The sequence below is a fragment of the Heterocephalus glaber genome, unplaced genomic scaffold (genome assembly GCF_053883595.1).
Source record: "Heterocephalus glaber isolate CG9 unplaced genomic scaffold, H.glaber_assembly_v1.0 deba00001457, whole genome shotgun sequence".
Lineage (NCBI taxonomy): Eukaryota > Metazoa > Chordata > Mammalia > Rodentia > Bathyergidae > Heterocephalus > Heterocephalus glaber.
In genome coordinates, this window is record NW_028258305.1 from 642,787 (window position 1) to 664,490 (window position 21,704).

A 21,704-nucleotide genomic window follows, 5' to 3' on the forward strand; every position below is an offset into this window, starting at 1 on the left:
GGTACAAGCACCCAATGATAAATGTAAATGTATTGTATACCTAAAATGTACCAATAAAAGAATTTAAGCAAAAAAAAAAAAAAAGAACCAAACTGGTTTTATCTTCTTTGGGTTACCTGGGATTTCAAGGGCCTTAGGCAACTACCAAAAGGAGAAAGAAACACAGGGTGACCTGGATCTGCTCCCTGGACTCCTCTTTATTACTCAGGCTCCTTCACAAATATATGCAGGCTCTGTCCTACTCTAAGGTTAAATCACTTCTTGGAAAAGGAAAGAGCTCCATGTTCTCTGCTTATGGTTTCAGCACAGAGTTGAGCTTCTTGGGTGAGGGGTGAGGGGTCACTGCCAACACCTCTTTAACCCAAATTCCCGTGGTATGAATCTAGCCTGCCTGGTCTATAGCTCTCTCCCTGTCTCACCACCACCGCCTGACCACAGCTAGACTTCCTATCCCTGCTCACTCTTGTAGTGGTAGATATGCTAGATCTTTGCCTCAGTCTGGATTTTCTATTGCAACAAGCATGTTTCACCTGCCCTTTACCTTGTGACTGATGTTCTGATTTGGAAACTGCCATGGGCTACAACCAGAAAAGCCAACCCCAGGTAATTCAGACCCTCAACCCAGGGGCTCCTTTCAACTCAGAGGACCTAAGTGGATTCCTCATCAGAGCTAGGAGAAGTTACGTGTTGGCTGGGAAAACAGCAGAGAGAGAATCCAATTGTAACTTCTTTCTACCCTAGGATGTGTAAGCATCTCACTTATCATGCCAACCTACTTAAGAATTAATGACTGGTGCAACCACTGTGGAAATCAGTGTGGAGATTTCTCAAAAAACTAAAACTAGAGGTTCCATTTGACCCAGCTATTCCCCTCTGGGTATCTTCCCAAAAGAATTAAAAGCATCACACCACAGTGATATATGCACACCCATGTTTATAGCAGCACAGTTTGTAATAGCTAAAGCTTTGAAATAGCCCAAATGTCCATCAACCAACAAATGGATAAAGAAGATGTGTTTTTTTATACAATGGAGTACTACTCTGCCATAAAGAAGGATGAGCTTCAGACATTTATAGCTAAATGGATGGACCTTGAAACCATACTCTTAAGTAAAATAAATCAGAGACACATGTTTAGATACCTCATTGTTTCTCTGGGGTGAGAAACTGAAGGTGGAAATAAGGACTAAAATGTATAATAGATATTGGGAAATAGGAAGAAAATGTCCAAATGGGAAGGGGAATAAAGGAGGAGGAAGGGAGAAAAGAAGGAAGGGACAAGAAAAAAATCTGAAAATAGAAGGAAAAAAGTGGAAACAAAGCTTTTGTACACAGGGAGGGGAGGGGGCTTGAGGGGAGGGGGGAAAGGGGAAAAAAAGGTGGGATGTATCGTGTACAGGTGTAAATTCCCTATGATGAGTGTTATCATTATATATGCCTAAAATGTACTAATAAATGTTTTGTTATTATAAAAAAACCCCAAAACTCCAAAACAAAACAAAAGAGTTAATGACTAAATCCTACCTGTGGGGGCCTGATAATATTTTCAGGCATCATGGCTCACACAGCCATTGTTATCTAAAGCTGTAAGGCAGAAACAAAAAATTTCTTCTAAGCCCAAATATACAGTTGTGGGAAGTGTTCTACCAGACTTTGTTAGTTAATGGATTTCTTTTCCAGAATTACTTTTAACATATAACTCTTGGGCAAACTATAGTCACACAGAATTTCAGTGCTATGTTCCAGAAATTGGACCATATGAAAGGTGTTTGATTGACTCATTCAAATCCTAACTCAAATGCAGTTCTAGCCCCAAAGACATCCATGGGCTTGCCTGGTATCAGGAGGGTGCATAGGGTCCAAGCCTCATTTTGAGATTTTGTGCCACTGTTCCACAAGCATAAATCTTAGCAAAATCGGAAATTCAAGTAGCTTCCCAGGAATTATGCCTCAAGACAGTTTCACAGATTTATGTTTGAAGATTCATTCATTACTCTTGGGGTCCCTCAAAGCTGGAGCCATCACCTGGTCACGTACCTAGTGATGTGCCTTTGCTCCACTATACCAGTCCTCACCCTGAGTCCCTGAAGAAGGTCCCTGCTGAGGGAAGCTCTGGATTTTCTTACTTAATTTTCTTTTTCTATGCGCTCTACAATGTTGGCAGATGATAAGAAGTCAAGGAGTTTTTTCTGACCTTATGCTCACTGTGTGTTCCTAGTGAGGGATTTTGCATGGAACCTGGCATTGGCCTCAGATTACTGTTCAGTTACTTCCAAGGGACAAAGAGTAGAAGCAAAATAAGAACCCCAAATCTTATTCCAATTTGTTTTCTGAACAAGAATGCATTCTTCAGTGTTTATGAGAGTTTCCAAACCTCCCTGTGGTTGAGTGCCTTAGAAAATACAGGCTCTTTCCATTAGCCACACACATAACTGGAGTCAGAACCGAGTGGATCAAATTGGATTTAAATTGTCTCCCTTTTTTGCACTTGGATTACAGTATAATAAAAGGAAAAAAGAAAGCTTGTAGTTGGAACCATCACCCAGGAGCTTCTTAGGTCTAGAAGAGCAAAGTAGCTCTAAGGATAGAAATTATAAAACTCTCAGTCCCTGCTTTTCCTTAGCCCCACCCGCCTGAAGTCACTGATGGCCTCAGTAACACACTCAGGTCCCAGACAAACCTGGAAGAGTATAGATATTCTTGGCGGCTTCAGATACCACAATTAGTCTAAAGACCCACATCCATTTGCCATTGTGCCTCTCTCCCCAGCTTCTTCCTGGGCCCTCATCTCCTTTGTTCCAGACTCATATTGCATCCTATGTGATTGGAGCCATAAACCTGACCCAGGCCTCTAACTTTTGCCTTGTTTGTGCTGAGAGCACAGACAGTTGGTTAGTTGGCCAAGAGATCCTTCCCATGAATGAACCGCACAGCTGTGGCTCCATTTCCCCTATTGCTTCTGAAGTCATAGCCAATCTCTCCTTCTGTTCACAAAGCTTCTCCTTGATTTACTTCCACCCTGACTTCTTTAGATACCAGCCCCAAACCAAGTCAGTGAGCTCTGTATTCTAAGTTTGGGGTTACCTATCCTGTTCTTTTCTGTACCATGGACACCCGGCCCCCACTCTACTCACTTGTGATGAATTTCCCCTTAGACACTCTGTTGAAACCAATAACTTTTAAGCTGGAGAATGCAATCTATTAGTGAATTGGGAAATCAGTTTGATGGGCTATTATCAATATTTAAAAATTGAAACATAAAATTGAAGCATCAGAATATGTTGCATACAGTAACAGAAAGCAATGCTACATAAAACTTTTGTTGAATTATATTTTTGTATTGTATGTGTACTGAATCAAGGTATAAAATATATTTTTTGCAGATCATGTTCAAAAAGATATAACAACATAGTCTTTTCATCTCCACTCTGCCTTTCTCAATAGACTCATACTCAACCCCTCTCCCTACCATCCACACACCAGAAAAAGCCTAAAAAACATTTTCCTTATATCTGCAGTTGGTACACTTGGTGTGAATTCAACATAAAAGTCCTGTTGTCACCAAGAACACACAGAGTCACTTTGCATACCTCTGAAGGACAGAAAGAGAATGGGCCAACACCATCCGATTGGCCATAGATGTTGTTACTTGAGAGGAAGTGACTCAGAATGGGGGCACCAAGGGAATGGATTTTAAAATACTTTAATATCAGGCCAGGGATTTAGCTCAGGGGTTTCGCCGCCTGCTGAGCAAGAGCAAGGACCCGAGTTCAATTCCTGGTACCAAAAAAACAAAACAAAACAAAAACTTTAATATCAAAGCAACATGTTCCCAGTTGGAAATGTGGGGAGAAGAGATTAGCAAAAGACAGACAATAAAAATCACACATTATTCTACAACTCAGATACAATTATTGTCAACACTGTAGAGTCTGTCTGCACACTTTTCCTCAAGCTTATACTTTGCCTACTTATGGTTCCTGTGCATCTCATCTAATGTTATTATGACTAATAAATACATTTTAATGTAATAAATATATTACATGTAATAAATACAGAATATAATAAATACATTTTTTATATTTTTAAAATAATACTCCCCAGCCTCATCTGTATTTTCTTCAAGTTATAGATACATTATTACTTGTATAATTCTTTTTTCTACCTTGAGTTGCTTCCATTTTTGCTTTTATAACAGCTTCATCATGAACATTTTTCACTGTGCTTTTCTTTGGCATTTGCACACCAAATGATCTAACACACTGCAGTCAGCTCAAGGCATGCATCTGCCAGGGGCTACAGAGGAAGGGTGGGGAATTCACTTTTTCCAGCAGTGATGCAAAAGAGAAGAAAGTTAATATTTGAGATGCAAAATATGATTTTGCTCAAGATAAGATATTTTTCAAAGGTGTTTTCCAAATTCCTTCAGTAGTTGAAGAATCAAATTTGGGAGATAAGATCATGATACAGGGAAGATATGTACAAGACAATGTATATATCCTAGGTGTCATTTGTGATGAAATTTGTGCCCTCAGATAAGCAAGATGACAAAGCTCACAGTCCTCCCCTTTCCTCCTGGAGGATTTTGGACAGCAAAGAAAGTGAGTGGCAGATGCCAAAATAGGAGATTGGCATCTGGGTCTCAGGAAGGCAGTTGCCCTCCAAACTGCTCCCACATCAACATAAACCAGTCTATGTAGGCAGAGTGAACAAAGGAAGGACCATTTGATTTCAATATAGTTTTAATTTAGATGCATTTAATTGTAAGCCATATAATTTTTAAAAACACTTATTCCTTTTATTTTCTTTGTTATCAGACTCAGCTCCATAATTTGCAGAATCCTGTGCAAAATGAAAATTCAAGGCCATTTGTTTAGAAACTTAAAAATTTCAAAATGGTTATATCAGAGAATTAAGCCAAGGCCCTTTTAAATGAGGGGAGCTGGATGACTGCACAGGCCCAAGCCCACGATGTTAATTCTGGTATCAATATTCTTTGCCCACTTTGTACTCGGGTGCAAATGTTTTTGTAGTCAAGGAGTATGGTAATTTTTTTTTCTCTAAAGAGCCACACAGTAAATATTTCAGGATATGAGGTGGTGGGTCATATGGTCTCCATAGCAACTACTCAATTTTTTTTCCAGCACAGAAGCCACCACTGACAATACAAGAACAAAATGAAGGCAATTGTGCTATAATAAAACTTATTTTTAAAAGCAGGTTGCAGGCCATAGTTTGCCAACCTCTATCCTAGACAGTCATTGTTTTTCAGTCTTGTTTTTTTCTAAATTCTATATTCACTATCATATGTTTCTCATGACAAGCTAATATAAAAGTCTGTTTTTTTCCCCCCAGTACCTAAAGTTTTGGTGTATTTTGCTACTCATTTCCTGATATTTATTGCTGAAAATGTGGACTGAAAAAATTGTGCCTTGGGATATATATGGAGGCATTCTTTGTGATCTAATAAATATTTCATAGGTATTTTAAAGGACAGTTTATTCTCTGTGGGATATAGGGTTCAAACTGTATTTATTAAATCCACCTCATTGATTATTATTCATATCCTCTCTGTCCTCAGAACATGTAAGTATTAAGGGAGATGTCTTTCTGATTCTACTGAGATGACATGGTTTTCATAATTGGCAGTCAAAATAAATGTGAGTTATCTTAATGCATTTTATGAATATGGAAGCATCCTTGCTTTTCTAAGATAAATTTTGCTTTGTTGTAGGATATTATTCTTTTACTGCATTGTTAGTTATGTTTTAAATGCATTTAACTTAAAATTAGGAACTTTTAATAAAAATTCGGTAGGGAATTTCATGCCTGACTATATTATCTTTGGTAGATATTGAAGCTAGTTATACTAGCTTCCTAAAATAAACAGAAATTCTCCATTTCTGTTTTCTGTGAGAATCGAGTATTGAGATTTTCTGTTCCTTAAGGATGCCTGAGTACTTCTCATGAACCAACTGGTAAAAACCAAAGAAGCTTCTCACAAAGACAAATCAAATTCCCAGATTTTATTGGTAAGAGAAAGGGAAAATCTAAAAGGCCAAGCATCTTACTTTCAGGGATTTAAAAAAAATCATAATGATGGGCAATTATTACTACTTTGGTCTAAAATTTAGGAATTTTTCTCCTACCTACAACCTAATAGGTAGACTTAGGAGGAAAAAAAGAGGAGTTTGGGAGCTAATAAACAACATTCTTGTATATATAAATGTCATATTAGTAATTTTTGTTCTACTATATAAAAATTACATCTTCTCTTGCTATCCAACCAATAGCATTATTATGACTTCTTAACTTTTCCAGGGCCATTAGTTACTTCTGTTTCTTTTATAGCATGTCTTTTTCTTATATTTTATTTCAAGTATACTTTCTACTTTGATATTAATATTTTCAAGTAATTTTTTTCAATAAGGGCCTATGGATGAAGCACATTTTGAATTTTTGCATGTCTGAGAAATCCTGACTAAGAAATTTTAAAATCACATTTCATTCAAGACTCTATAATTATTTAATTCTTTTGAATATTTAATGTTGTATCATAGACCATTTCATGCCAATCTAAATCTCATTTTGTTTTGGTAGGGAAAAGCTATTATTTTCCTCTTTTGGATGAGTGTAGATTTTCTATTTATTCACATATTTTAAGAATTTATCTAAGATGACATTAAAAATTAGGCTGAATATTTGGTAGATTATTTAGATCTGAAGACTTCAAAATTAATTAGGCTGAATATTTGATCAATCACTTAGATCTGAAGACTTCAATCTTTCTGTACCTCAGGAAAATGACTGTTTATCATTATTTTTTGTTGTATTACTTATAAATGTTCTCTCTTCCTAGAACTCTTGTTGTACATGATTAGATATCTTATGCCTAGCCTTTGTATTACTACACTGTTTTCTCATAATTTTAATCTTTGTTTTCTTTCTGTTTCAGTTCTGCGAAAAATTTCCCAAACTGTGTTCAGATGAATCAGATTATTTATTTATTTATTTATTTATTTATTTATTTATTTATTTTGCAATATTCAGAGAAGCAGTCAATGCTTCAAATGAATTTGAATATTCAGAAATGGTGTGAGCTTTTTTTCTCCCAAGGCTCCTTATTTTTAGTTTAATCCTTTCTCATGACGGACTGCTTTTGTTCATTGATGCAGTTATCAACTCAAAATTTATTCAAAATATAAATGAGATTTGCATTTGCTTAAAAGTCTTCAGCAGTCACCATCACTTCTTTTATGTAACAATGATTATATTTTAAGTGTCTTTTAAAAAACTGATTCAGTTTTTGGGTAATTTTCTAGTGAAAATCATCCCTTCTACATTTTCTAGAAGAATATATACCTAGATGAAAATGCTTGCATACTTTTTCACTTGCAAATGATACCTTGGCTAGGTTAGGCTATAAATGCACCAAAATGTATCCACCAAAATAATTTTATCCATTATAAAAATAATCTTGATCAAATTTCTTCTCTGTTTGATGTTGCAGAGCATAGGTAAATGTGTTTTCTTCCCACTTATAAAATTTTTCTTTTGCCTTCCAATTTCAAAATTTTCACCAGGAAATGTCTATTAGTTTCTTTTAATGAATAATTAATTTTGATTATTACTTGAGCTTACTCAACTGGCATTTTCTGGTTTTTCTGAAATCAAAAAAGTTCTAAGTCTTTGAATATTTTTTCTAGACTATATTTCAGCACTGCAAAATATTGGTTTTCTTGGTATCTATCTCTGTCATTCCTTAATCATCTTTTTGTCATCACTTACATCTAATTGCACCAGTTTCCTCCTCAAATTATAAGACTTTCTGAAGCACGCCTTTATCATTCATTTTCTGGACTATCAGTTCTGCTCCTTACTGTTTCTCAGGTATTTTCTTAACTGTTCTAGATTCATTGGTTCTTTTTTCATATCTTTTCTATTATTTCACAAAGTTTTTGTTTTATTTAACTTTATTGAGTCATTTGGTTTCATAACTGGCCTTATTTTGGTATTGCAAATGCTTTCTATTAGTCCGTTCTTCTTCTACCTCAGTGACTTTGTTAAAGGTGCTAAAATTTTGTAGGTGCTATTTTCATCCTTCAATATGGGAATTTATAACTGATTTCCAAGGTGATATAAACAAACAATATAACAAACATTTGTTTGCACCTTCTCACACTTACAAACTTCAAGAACTTAATTCAGTGAACATGAGTTGGTCTTTTTGGCTAAGGTAAACTTATGTGTTGTTCTATTAGTCAGGAGAGGGGTGAAGAGTGGAATTGACCTTAGTCATTTTCTCAAAGGCTCTTAATTCTTACAAAGTGTGTGTGCATGCTTGTGTGTGTGTGTGTGTGTGTGTGTGTGTGTGTGTTTTGGACTTGGCTGTACCATTCCAGCTTGCCATATATATAGGTTTTTTCTTGTCCTGGTCTCCACACTGTGCTGCACCTGGCCTCATTCCTGATCCCTAGTGCAGCCACATATCAAAGACAGAGCTCTCCCATTTCCCTGCAGGCCTAGGATCCATGGGAAGGATTCAGCAATGCTGACCAGAATCACTGTCATGTAGACACCTGGTTTTCATAAACTGTCTCTTCTATGGCTTAATTTCCTGAGCACTCTCCAGGGCAGCTGCCTCTGCACACTGGTGATGCACAATGGGCATGGTGCTCCAAGGGGACAGACTCATCATGTCCCAGTCAGCACTTCAAACTTTTTTCCAAATTTGGGACTGATCCAGAGACTTTGAACATCTTTCTCTACATATTTTTATAACTTGGTAATAAAATTGAAAGTAGACCCTGGCTGACCTTCAAACCCAGTCCATCTACTTTGCTTCTGGTATAATTTCTTACAAGTGTGTTGGGTGCCAGTGTCATGACCCTCTGGATGGAGGCAGGGTTCCCTAGACATCTCCTAGGACCTTCTAGTTGGAGGGGATGGGACAGTTTAAGTGACAGTGGTGGAGGGAGTAAGGGAGAAGCTGTTAAGCCTCTCAATTCACTACATTTTAGATTTGGCACTTATGATGCCCTAAAGCAGCACTTCTAAAAGTGCCTTTATTTCTGCTAAAGGATTTTCTTAGTTCTCATCTTGCTGGACCTACTTATAGTGTGCTGTTTATTGACTCAGCCAACCGAATCAATTCTGATTCAGCCAACTGAGGGCTCAGTATGGTCTTGGAATCTACAAAGATCATTAATTATAACACATATATTGGGTACTAATTAAAGAGCAGGCACTGAGCTATGCTGAGCACTTGTATGTCCACTGCCATTTAGTAATCACAGTTAGCACTTTCAAAGTGGCCAGCTCTGTTATAAGAATAGCCCTATGTGATACCTGCTACAATTTCTCTTTTGTTTTGTTTTTTTGGTACCGGGGATTGAACTTGGATCCTTGCACTTGCAAGGCAGGTGGTGGAATGACTGGGCTAAATCCCCGACCTACAATTTCTCTTTTTACAGATGAGAAAACTGACTTCACAGAGGAGCTAAGTAACTTACTCAAGGACACATAGCTATTAAGTGGTAGGCTGAAATTTGAACCCAGGTGGTCTAGCCTTCGAGTTTACACTATTGGTCCAAGCACTATGATCATGAAGTCTTTCTGGTGTTGAGCCGTGTGCTCTTAACCACTATGTAATACTGCCTCCCCATGGAGAGGTCAGCAAATGTACAATCATGGCTCATAGAGTTCAGTCTACAATAGTGAGAAATACAAGAGAATTTCCAAGAGCTATTATCAGAATTTGGGAGTGAAGATTCCAAGAAAAGATTAAAATTGGGGCAGTTAAATGGAATAAGGGATGCTGACCCAGTGGCCCATTTTAGGGAAACAAAGTGTACAAATGCTTCTTGTTTACCTTCAGTTCCCTTTTCGTTGCCTTGATATCTTCTTTTTGGTCAGTTAAGAATCTGAGTGACCACATTATTTAAAATGCAAACTTAGACACTTGGGAAGTAAACGAGAAATCTATCAATTATACTGGGACAACAAGAATAGACTAGGAAGACAGATATAATCCCAGCACTCTGAGAGGTGGAATACAAGGCCAGCCTGGACAAATTAGGGACTCAGCGCGTCCATACCAAGCTCCGCCTTTCTTCTGAAATCTGTGATTCACAGCTGCTGTGAACTGCTCAAATCCTGTTGTTCCTCAACACGAAAATATAAATTCATTTATTCTTTTTCCACATTTACACTAAAAGGCTGGGTAATATAAATATATTTCTAAAATACACTCATTAGTGAGAACTTGTCTCAAAATAAAAAAATTTAAAAAGTCAAGATGTTGGGATGTAACTCAGTGCAATGGCCCTGGGTTCGATGCACAGTACAGCAAAAAGAAGAACAAAACCGAACAAAACAGGATCAGGAATATTCTGGGCAAATCAGGATGTTTAGCCAACCTGTTAACAGTGATTTTTACTATCTTGCGTTTATTTATTTATGCCTGGTGCTGTCCACTGACATTTTGTACTTCTTTTTATCATGCATTGTTTATTATTGTGATTTGTATAAAGTTATAGTCAGGATTCTTCACTTTGCTCTTACTTATTATGTAATTTCTGTTAACCCGGTATTCGCATTATTTTTATTTTTGGTACTGGGATAGAACTCAGGACTTGCACTTTCAGCATGGCATCCCTGAGCTAAATCCTCAGCCCAACACACTATTTTTAATGTAAGAGGCAATGGCAGGATGATTATGATTCTTTTGTCAACAAGATATTGGGAAAACCCTGTTCCAAGAGATTCATACAGGTATTTATTAATTGGGACTGCATATCATTGAGTATCCGATGATGAAGAAAAGAAGATAAGGTCATTGCATGAGACATCGGAAGACAAACATTGAGATTCTTTTCTTCTCTATCTCTTAGTAATGAACCTTTCCATTGCTTACCATGGGAGGAGTTGTATGGGGTTGGAAGATTCAGAACAAAGAAGGGACTTTTAATAAAGATGCAATATAAAGAGATGATCATTTTTCTTAATCATATGGAGCCCACAACTAGTAATGGGAAGGGACCAAGCACTGTAGCAGTAACTATTTTGAAAGATAAGGGGGCAACACCTTAAGTAAACATGGTAGAGGTGGTAAAGGGCATTACAACCAAATGCAAGAAAAGGCATGGGTTAGAGTTCAGGAAACTGCACAATATATATAGTTTTTGTTTTTTTGGAAATTACAAAGATGTGGGATGTGGTAAAGAATGAAACTTGGGAAATACATAGTAATCCGAGCAATAAGGATCTTGAGTCTTTATTAAGGAGTTTACACTTCATCTTGACAAAGCTTCAGCAGTGTTAAAAGATAAAATGTGGGACTTAGGAAAGATAATGTCAAAATTAGATTCGTGTTTTAAAAACATTACTTTGATACCAGTGTCAAGAATACAAAATAAGTGGGGGTGGTAAATAGGCAGCAAAGAGACCAAGTTTTAGAATGTTTCAATGAACTAGGCCAAAATGCTATGTAGAAGCCTGAGCTAAGGCAGTGATAGGGAATGAGGTAGACCCAGAGCAAATGTGGGAGTAGATATCATCAGGCAAGAAAGATTACTCCCAGATCTTTGCCTCAAGTACCTGAGCTTATAATGATTATCATTCACCAAGATTAGAAATAGAGGAGGACATCATTTTAGTGGGGGAGGAAACCTCTAGGTTAGTGATGGTGAACCTTTTAGATACGATCCATTTATATATTGCAAAGTGCCCACACTGTAAATAAACCTCAATACTGAGATTTTAGTTGAGAAGAAATAACTCATACATTAACATCTTTTGTCTTAAAAGAAAAACAACATGGGTGCCATAGGTTTTCTACCACTACTCTAGGTGACCATTAATCCCTCTGCTGAAACGCTGTCCCTCCTCACCTCAGTGGTACAACTCTGTACTGTTTTTCTCCTCACTGCCCGCCTCCTTCTTCTCATCTGTTTGGTGGAGTTTCTTCTTTTGCCCTGGCAATTCTTATTGGCAGATCCCTTGGGTTGGGCCTTGGCCATCTTCCTCTTTAAGCTCCACCTTTTCTTGACATTTTAAAATCCTGAATTGTCTTCATTTATCTGCATATTATTTGTTATCCATACCTACATTTTCAACTTCTGCCCTCAGGCTAAGAACACTCAAGTCAAACCACCTACTCAACATCTCCACCCAACTGTCAACATGTTCAGACTTAGCACACGTACAACAAGCTCCTCTTTCCTTCTGAAACCATCTCCTTACTATTTCAGCTCTTCCTGTCCCATTCACACACAATTACTCAAGTCTTGCTGCTCCTCAATTCAAAAATATATATCTAAATTCATTTATTTTTTCCACATTCCCATTATAAGGCTAAGTGATATACAGTATATGTAGTTCTAAAATACATAGATAAGCTTGCCAGTTTTGTCTTTAGAAAACTTTCATCCTGAAACCTGTTGCTGATGGGATAAAATCCAAACTTTTCTCAGCATCCTACTCTATCACACTCACATCACAAACACTATGTATTGTGTGCCTGTCTTTTATGTTGCCTCTTTCTTTCCTTTGTCATCTGACACAATCCTGCTCAACTTTCAAGTTCCAGGTTCAAAGTCACCCCCTCTATGAAACCTTGTTCAGTTTTTCCCATATCAATCCAAATTATTTCAACAACTGTTCCCCACTGCCTCATCTCTTCCACTGAACCTCAAACTCCTTAAACATTAGGACATGTCTCAAGCATTTTTTAATTCCAGAAGCCTAACACAGTTCAATAAGTACTGAACTGAAGTGGTATGATCCTTACTCTAGCCAGATAGTCCTGCTTGGAATTGAGGGAGCTATCTTTTGTTACAGGACCACATCATTTCTGTAGGGGTAATCATCACTGCCACCACTTCCATTACCACCAGCACCACCACTAACATCATCCTCACTACCATCACCATCACCACTGTTACCATTGTCATCACTTTCACCAACACTGCCATCACTGTTGTTGCTACTGTCATCATCACCGCTACTTTCATATAAACTGAAATGTAAAACCTGAAACATCTCCTTCTGCCACTGTCACCCCTATCACCACCACTACCACCATCATCATTGTCACTCTCACGATCACTGTCACCACCATCACTACCACCTACCATCTGGCACTTACGTGACAAATTGTCCAGTTAGAGGTTTTAGTCTTAATAATACTTCTGTGATGTGAGCATAAATTTTAATATCTATTTTATTATCAGGAAGAACTGAGCTTAAGAGAGGTTAAATAATTTGCCCAAGATTAGAATGCTTGGTGAAAAATGGAGCAGATGTTTGAGACTGAAAATGCCAAATTTCAAAGTCAGCTCTCTTAACTCCTATGTTTGAGGCATGGTTCATCCCTGTGAGGTACTGGAGTATAGTCCTGGCTTAGAGTCTTGACAGAAAAGGAGCAGAAATCTCTCCATGTGAGAGAACAGCATTAACTATGTGTATCCACTCATGGCCTACACTGAAGAGTGAAGCACAGCTTATCTGTGACCCTGGCTCTCCTCCTCTGTATCATGTTGGGTCTCTCATATCATCATCTAAAATGAGAGCTCTTGGGCTAGGGATTTAGCTCAGTGGTTTCACCACCTGCTGCGCAAGCGCAAGGACCCAAGTTCGATGCCCGGTACCAAAAAAAAAAAAAGAGAACTCTCCTTGGAGTCTAGTTCTAAAATGCATGCTACCTCAGCTACATCTTCACCAGGGAGGAGAAAGGTCATTATTATAGGGCAGCTCTTGTCTTCCTGTTCAGTTCCACAACTCACTGTGGAATGGAGGAACCCACACCTCAAACACCTGGAAAACTTTTGCAAAACACACATGCCTGCCCCAGCCCTCAGAAGTTGGGAACTGGCCCTTGGTTGGGAGCCACCAGTTTAGCATATTTACTTCCAAGGTCTACACTTTCCACTGGTTCCCTAATCACAGAAGCCTCCCTACTTCTTCGTCCAGATGATTGATCTCAAATATGGTCCTAGGGTCCTAGGAATCAACGTCTTTAGCCTGGTTCGCTCTACCTTACCATCTCTTACTCAGGGGTTTTCAACCAGTGTAACACTACCTCCAGAAAAAAGCACTTAAAAATAAACGTAGAGATATTTTTTTATTGGTCATTATGACCAGGAGGGCTAATGGTATTGAGAAAGCAAGGATCAGTAATCTAAGTGTTCAATGAGAAACTGTCTCATGAAGTATGCCAACAGCACTCCCATTGAGAAGCACAAGTTGGAGCCCAGGCACTCTTGATTCAAACTCTGAAACAACCTCTGTAGTCCATGAGCATCTTCTTAGCTCAGCTGCTATAGTAGTCCAGAGACTGCACTCTATCTCAAGGTTTCAAATTTCCTCATATTCCACCAACTATAGAAAAATAGGTTCTTATTGTTTTAAATACATTCATAAAATATTCAGGTGGCAGAGGCATGACTAATCTCTTCCAACCTTCCATTTAATCTACATTATCTCCCATCCACTGAACCAAATGTTTTATCTAAAATATGGAGGGAATAGTGGAGGGAGGAAAAGAGCAGGAGGTATCAATGCCTTCTGGGCAGATCTGAAATATCATGTTTGACAATAATTACAGACTGATGAATATATCTAACCTACGAGTTCAGATTGAACTTTCTCCAGAAATCTTAATGACTACTCCCTTCTTGCTTACTACTTATGCTAAAGCAATGTATAATTATGTTTACAGTAGAGGTATTTAATGTCTCACCCATATTGGCTTTCCTTTTCCTCTGGATACACTTCTTTAGTCCCTACCCATAGGGTAAGTCCACATGACTAGTTGTGCCTAACAGGCTGTGAGTGGAAGAATGCACATCACTTCCAGCTGGAGCATTCACTGCCAGTGCAAGACATCCTTCAGCACTCTGTTCCTTACAGCTGTGATGGTGAAGTAGATGCCAACCAGCAGCCTTCCCCCAGAACAACCTGGCTCTCAGACCAACCACGAGTATAGCTCCTGCTGCCCCTCATCAAACATGTAGTATAGGAGAAAAATAAACCTTTGCTCTTTTGCGTCACTGAAATTTTGGGGGTTGCTACCATAGCATAACCTAACCTATACTGATTGAGTCAATGTTCTTTTACCCATTCAGATTCCTTTCATCTTTGTGCATAGATTATGAGTCAGAAAGGCTTGGGTTTGAGGCAAAGTTTTCCCACTTGGAGTGATTTTTGGCTCGCTTCTTTAAACTTCAGTTTCCTTCTGTGTGAAATGTTGATTATGACTGTACAGACCTGAAGGGTACTACAAAAACTAAATGCTACCACACAGGCAAAATGTTTATCATAGCATCTTGTAAATAGAAAAGGCTCAGTAATTGTTAGTTTTATTGCTTCTTATTGATCTAAACTTGACTTTGCCTACCTCTGCTCAAATGTTCATTGGGCCTTTAACTTTGGCTGTCTGGAGTCCTTCTAATGTCTTTCTGCCTAAAATGCCAGTAGTCTGGGACTGTTTCCTGCTTCTCTTGCATTCTTTGCACTTCTCAGGACAGGATATTGCTCTCAATAGGCACTGTACTACCCACACTTTTATTACTGTACATGCTTATGATCACTATTGAGGATCTACTTGTGCTAAATGAATGAAAAGAATCAGCTGAGTCAACAGAAGAAATCAAATTACCTTTTCAGTATGAATGTGACCTGTCTGAAAAACATCAAGTAATGTGCAAACATCATCTTTGTCTTTTATTGCACAGTAATCAGTGAAAGAGGCACACAATCCAGTGCCTTGGCCTCCTACCAAAACTAGGCAAATGTTCCAAACTAGCATATAGCAGATCTCATTTGCATTTATGTGATAGCCAGTTCTGTCTAAGAGGTTCCAGAGTCTGTTCCTAGATCACCAGGAGTCCTCAGCATTTGGAGATCATTACAGGTTTTCTTAGGACAGTTGCCTTCTTCCAGCACTCCTAGATTCTATTCTTAGCTTGATGCTGAGTGTTACCAGGTCTCCACATCTCAGGAAAGTAGAGGTAATTACTTGGTTGACCCAGACAGAAAAACAAAACAAAACACTTTCACTTTACTTACTTTTATTTTTGACCCATATGCCAGGCCTTGCAGATTGTAAGCATTTCTACCAACCATTGCTTGGTCTAATAGGCTCTCTCCCACCTGGAACCTAGTGGAATATTTAAAACCAATCCATCTCAATACAAAAAAGAAAAACCCCAAAACAAAACAACATTCTGATCCCTGAGAAAAATTTTTTCTGATGTCTCTCAAAATTATAATAGTATTTTCAAGGTGCTTTCTAATGGACTTTTTTTTTTCTTTATTCAGACCCAATTTTATATTTTCATTATCCTAAACCAGTGATGGCGAACCTGTGGCACCTGTGCCACAGCCAGCTGTTTGTTGTCACTGAAAGCTCTAAAAGGTTTGCCATCGCTGCTAACCCATCTTCAAAGTATTTTTGAAAATAAACTATATCTTGCTGTTTTAACATATCTACAAGCTCGAATTTTCTTTTTCCACCAAATTCAATCAGAACAAATTACTAACTTATTGAATCTTTAAGTGCAGAATATTCAGATGTCCTGAACACATCCCAGGATCTGATTCATTAGTCAATCCCCCAGATGTCTGCAGCATCTCAGTGGGCCGCAGGGATGTGCAGTTCCTGAAACTTTCAATTGACTCAAGCTGATTTAACAGTGAAGCAGTAGCTCCTCAATTAAGCAATCTAAGTTGCCATATGCACCATGATTTACTCAAACTCTGATGCAGGGAGTTTTAATTGCTGGAACCTACCCAGTTCCTCTAGTTGTACTGCCATGTGCTTCTCATTACAGCCCAACTGTTCACGAGAGTGATGAGCAGGAAGAACTGGGCTGGAAGTCAGGAGTAGACATTGTCCCGGCCCCTGTCATAATCTAGTCCTAGTCCTTAAGTTGAACAAATTAGGGACAATCCTGCTTGCCCTACCTACCAAGCAAAGTAGACTCTGAGGCTCATGTGAATAAGCATGAGTATTAGTGAGACTCACACAAATTCTGATTCTAAAGATTTCCTAAATTAGTAGTTGGGAAACCACGAAAGTATCCCCCCCCCCAAAAAGATAATACTATATCTGGTAGTGAGGTTCTCAGTCAATGCTTTAAAATCAGTCTCATGACCATGTATGTGGAGTATAGTACATCGTAATGATCCTACAGTTCAGCACTGCTATAGGATCATCCAGTGGTGGGTACTGCAGTTGGAAGTTTGGGAGAGTGATAGGATGGGGTCCATTTGCATGGGGAAAAGGAGAGAACATTGTGCAAAAGGAAGGTGCAGAGGGGAGTCAAGGGGCTCACATGGGCAGGAGCACATGAGGCTGTGGGAAGCCCTTTCACATGCAACAATCTGTTGGGTACAGGAAAGATATAACAGAATTTGGCTTTGCAAAGTCCTGTAAATAAGGACGTTCAACACCTACTTTTACTCTCCAGCCCACCACCCGCTCCATGCTCCTGCTGTCTTCCACACATTCTATTTTTGAAGTCTTCAGGGCACTTATCCCAAAGCCAGCCCTTCCCTGAGACTCAAGATGGAAAATCCACGTTCTCCATGTAAGTGACTAATAGCTGTCTATAAAACAGACCAATATGTGATATATAAATACATGCTATAATAACATAAGGGCCCCGGGAGAGGGGAAAATTTGGCCAAATGGGGTGCATTAATTTTTGAAGACCCCTGGAAGACTTAAAAGAAGTCAGCTCCTCCTTTACTGTTTTTCTCTGGACAGAGACCTTCCAAATCTGACTTTTCAAATCCCTGATTGAATTCCCAGCAATCTCCTTTTCCTGACTATAACCAGAAAAGCATGTTTAAATGAACATGAAATTCCATCAGTATAAAGCCTTGTGAAGCACAGTCACCAAAGCTGCTAATAATGCCCTATTGTGTTACTGTGGTGGTCTAGGTTATCATTATGCCGTCTTTGCTCCTAGTTGAGAAAACGCGACGTTCCATTAAATGCATAATCTGGGTTCCCTCCAGGCCAGAGATGCATCTGCTTGAAGCTGAAATGAGCTGAGATATAATGGCATGGGAAAGAGAACCATTTGTGCAGGGGGGAAAGGGAGTTGCAGGGGTGGGGAGAAGGATGGTGGTGGATTTAGTTCCCTGTGATCTGCTGGTTTCAGCCTGTAGACAGTGCCTCACCAGCCAGAGGATCTCAGAAGCCCAAGGAAAAAACGAGTCAGCATTCTTTCCCTTCCCACTTTGCTGTGGTTGGGTGCTGGACAGCAATGTCCTAGAAGCTTCTTTCCAGGACAGAAGAGCATGTCTTAGGGATGGTCCAGGGGCCTGTTTGCCACAGCAATCTGTCAGCCCATTCCCCCCAGCTAGGGACTCAACAATCATGTAATTCGCTCTGCTTTGAGGTGGCAGGCTGCAAGTGCACACACAATCATACTGAGTTCCAGCAAGTTGTTTATTTAGCACAAAGCATCCCTGTCTTCAGGCAATAAAACCACCAAGGAAGTCAGAGGAATCCACTTGAATGTAAAGTTATGTGTCTATAAAATTTTCTCACTATTTTTTCCCTGGAAGCATTTTTGGATCCTTCATTTTCTTTAAAGAAACCAATAGTACATTTAAAAATTCATTCCAGGATCAAATATAAAAGCAACTTCTTTTATAATACCGAGGGCTGGGACACTCAGCACACTGGTTAGAGATCTTCTTTACTCTCGAGTTTTTGAAAACTCAAAGTAACTTATTTTATTGAATAAAAAATTAATGTCTTTATAAAAGATTTTCAAGTTTCAGAAAAGTATAAAAACAGAAGCTAAAAATCTTGTTTTCTAAAGAGAAATACCTTTATCATATCAGGTAAATATGGACATACACATGTATGTATTTAACTTTTTTACAAAGGTTGGTTCATAATGCATTCAATGTTTGGTAATTGTAATTTCACCTAAGAGTATATTTTAAGCATTCTGTTTTTTTAAAAAAATATCTAACCAGCATGCATAATACACAATGCATAGTTAATACTCTGCATATATCACGCCTTCCTTAAATCTCCTGTTGTTGGACATTTCCGGAATCATTTTTTATTATTATAAGCAGCACTACCATGAACATGCATTTAGGTACTTCCTGTGACTATTTGGATTTTTTTTTCTTTAAAATATGGAACTGTGGGGGCTGGGGATTTAGCTCAGTGGTTCCGCCACCTGCCTCGCAAGCGCAAGGACCCGAGTTCTATCCTCGGTACCAAAAAAAAAAAATGGAACTGTGGGATGAAAGACGGAGCCTTTTTAAAAAAACTATTTGATACATGTTGCCAAATTATCTTCTTGTCTATACTATCCCATATGGTATTCGCATGTGGTTATTTAAATTTAAATTAGGAAATATTTTAAAAATCACTTCCTCCGTTGCACTGGCCACATTCCAAGTGCTCAATAGTCACCTATAGCTAGCAGCTACTATACTGAACAACACAGATACAGAACAATTTCATCATCCTAGAAAATTCTATTGGAGAGTGCAAGTCTAGGAAGAATATGCCAAGTTATATTTTCCCCAGTAAGATGTGACAGTGCCCACATGTTGGTCAATCCTGAATACTGAAATTCTTTAAAAGTCTTTGGTAACCAAATAAAAACTATATCTGCTAGATTTTTTTCATTTCTCTGATTCCTAGGGAAATTGAACTTTTTTGTTCATTTATAGATTTTACTATATATTTTTCCTTTGTGACTTATGCAGTCAGGCTATTTTTTAAACCACTATGTATATTTTAAAAATTCATTAATATGGGGGGGGGGATGCTGGAGATTGAGCCCAGGGCCTCATGCATGCTAGGCAAGCACTCTACCACAGAGCCACCCCCAGCTCCTTACTTTTTACATATGAAGATCAGCCTTCAGAGAGTGACTTATGTTGCAAAACTTTTGTGACTTACTGTATTTTATTTGAGGCATTTTTCACTTACAGAGCATAAAATTTTAATTTATTCAAATTCCACTGTATTTTCCTTTATAGTTCCTACATCGTTGTCATGCTCTAAAAGCTCTAAAGCTGAGACTACTTTAACAGTCATCTAAATTATCTTCTAAGATTACAGTAACACTCATCTAAATTATCTTCCAGTTCTTTGATGATTTCACTTAAAATTTTAAAGTTCCAATCATTCTGGGACTCATTTTGGTTTATGATGTAAAGTACAGATAAAATCTTTTTCTTTCTCCATTTTATAAACCATGTGTCCAAAAACCACTTTTGAAAACAATGAGTTCATTCCATACTGATTTGAAATTTCACTAACTGCTGACTCGTACTTGGATCTATATCTAGATTTTCTATTCTGTCCATCTATTCCTTGGCATTTACCATCTAGTTTTTATTAATTTGCCTTCTAACATATTTTAATATTGGAGAGGAGATTCTTTCTTTCTTTCTTTCTTTCTTTCTTTCTTTCTTTCTTTCTTTCTTTCTTTCTTTCTTTCTTTTTCTTTTCTTTTCTTTATTTTTTGGCAGGGTCTTGCTATGTAGTTCAGGCTGGCCTTGAATACACAATGTAGCCCAGGCTGCTCTTGAACTCATGGCAGTCCTCTTGCCTCAGCCTCCGGAGTGCTGGGATTACAGGTGTGTGGCACCACACCCGGCCATATTTCTTCATTACTCTTTTTCAAAAATACTGTAGTTCTTTTTTACTTCCCTCTTCTAAAAAAAGCTTAGACTCATTTCATTAAATTCCTCCCACCACCCAAATAAATTTCAGAGCTTGGACTGAACTAAAAAGTTCAATTCAGTTTATAAATTAATTTCGGGAGAATGGATTGTCTTTACAATGTGGAATCAATTCCACTCAAGGAATGGTGAGTCTATCAATTTAGGTCTCCTTGTATGTCCCTCTGAGCTAGAGAGCACAAATAATGAGCATCTGAGTGTTTTCAGACACCATCCTTGAGTCTGTGGCTAGTGCTCTCAGCCACTAGCAGTAACAAAAGAAATTCCATTTCTTAGCATTGGATTGTATTTTCAGTATCCACCTTCTCATAAAACTGCAAGAAAGAGATCTCACTTTTCATCCAAAGAATCTGGATTCAAAACAGTCTTTACGGAAAAACTAAATGCCAGGAGCAACTGCAAAGCACATTTGGTGTCTAGCTGGCCAGCTTATTTTGCAGGACTCTGTTTCCAACTCCCAAAAACTTTCCAGTCTGTGAAATTCATCTCCCCACTGCCTCTCCTGGCACTGAGTGCTAGCAGTTTTAAAGAGCAGGAATCTTCTCAGAGGGGCTTTTTATTGTTAAAGCTGGTTTATACCAGATAGCATGAAGCTTCTCTAAGTGCCTGCGGCCTGGCAAACCTTTGGGCGATTTGGGAAGTGTTAATTGGTCAGAGTGAATTCTTTTGTTCTTTCTTGACCAAAGTTCTGAAGCCTAACTGCTATCCATTTTAGCAAGGAAACCAGCGCTCCTGCATCTCCTGGGTAGCCTATTATTCAAAAGCTTGAATTTGCCTACATCTGGGATCTCCAGTCCAAGGACAGGGAGAATTTACTTGCTGGGAATACTGTATTTAGCAATACCTGGAGATATTTTTGGTTGTCACCAGTAACTGGGAAAGGGGAGAGTGTGGCTGTGGGTAAAGACCAGGGATGATGCTGAACATTCTGCCCCAGGACGGCCCCCACAACAAAGAGTCACCAAGCTTAG

General features: G+C 38.4%; 1 protein-coding gene across 3 annotated transcripts in view; it reads right to left on the reverse strand.

The window, feature by feature from the left end:
• Antxr1 (ANTXR cell adhesion molecule 1) overlaps positions 1-21,704 on the reverse strand; it is a 311,693-nt gene that overhangs the window by 288,909 nt on the left and 1,080 nt on the right. The window lies entirely within an intron of this gene.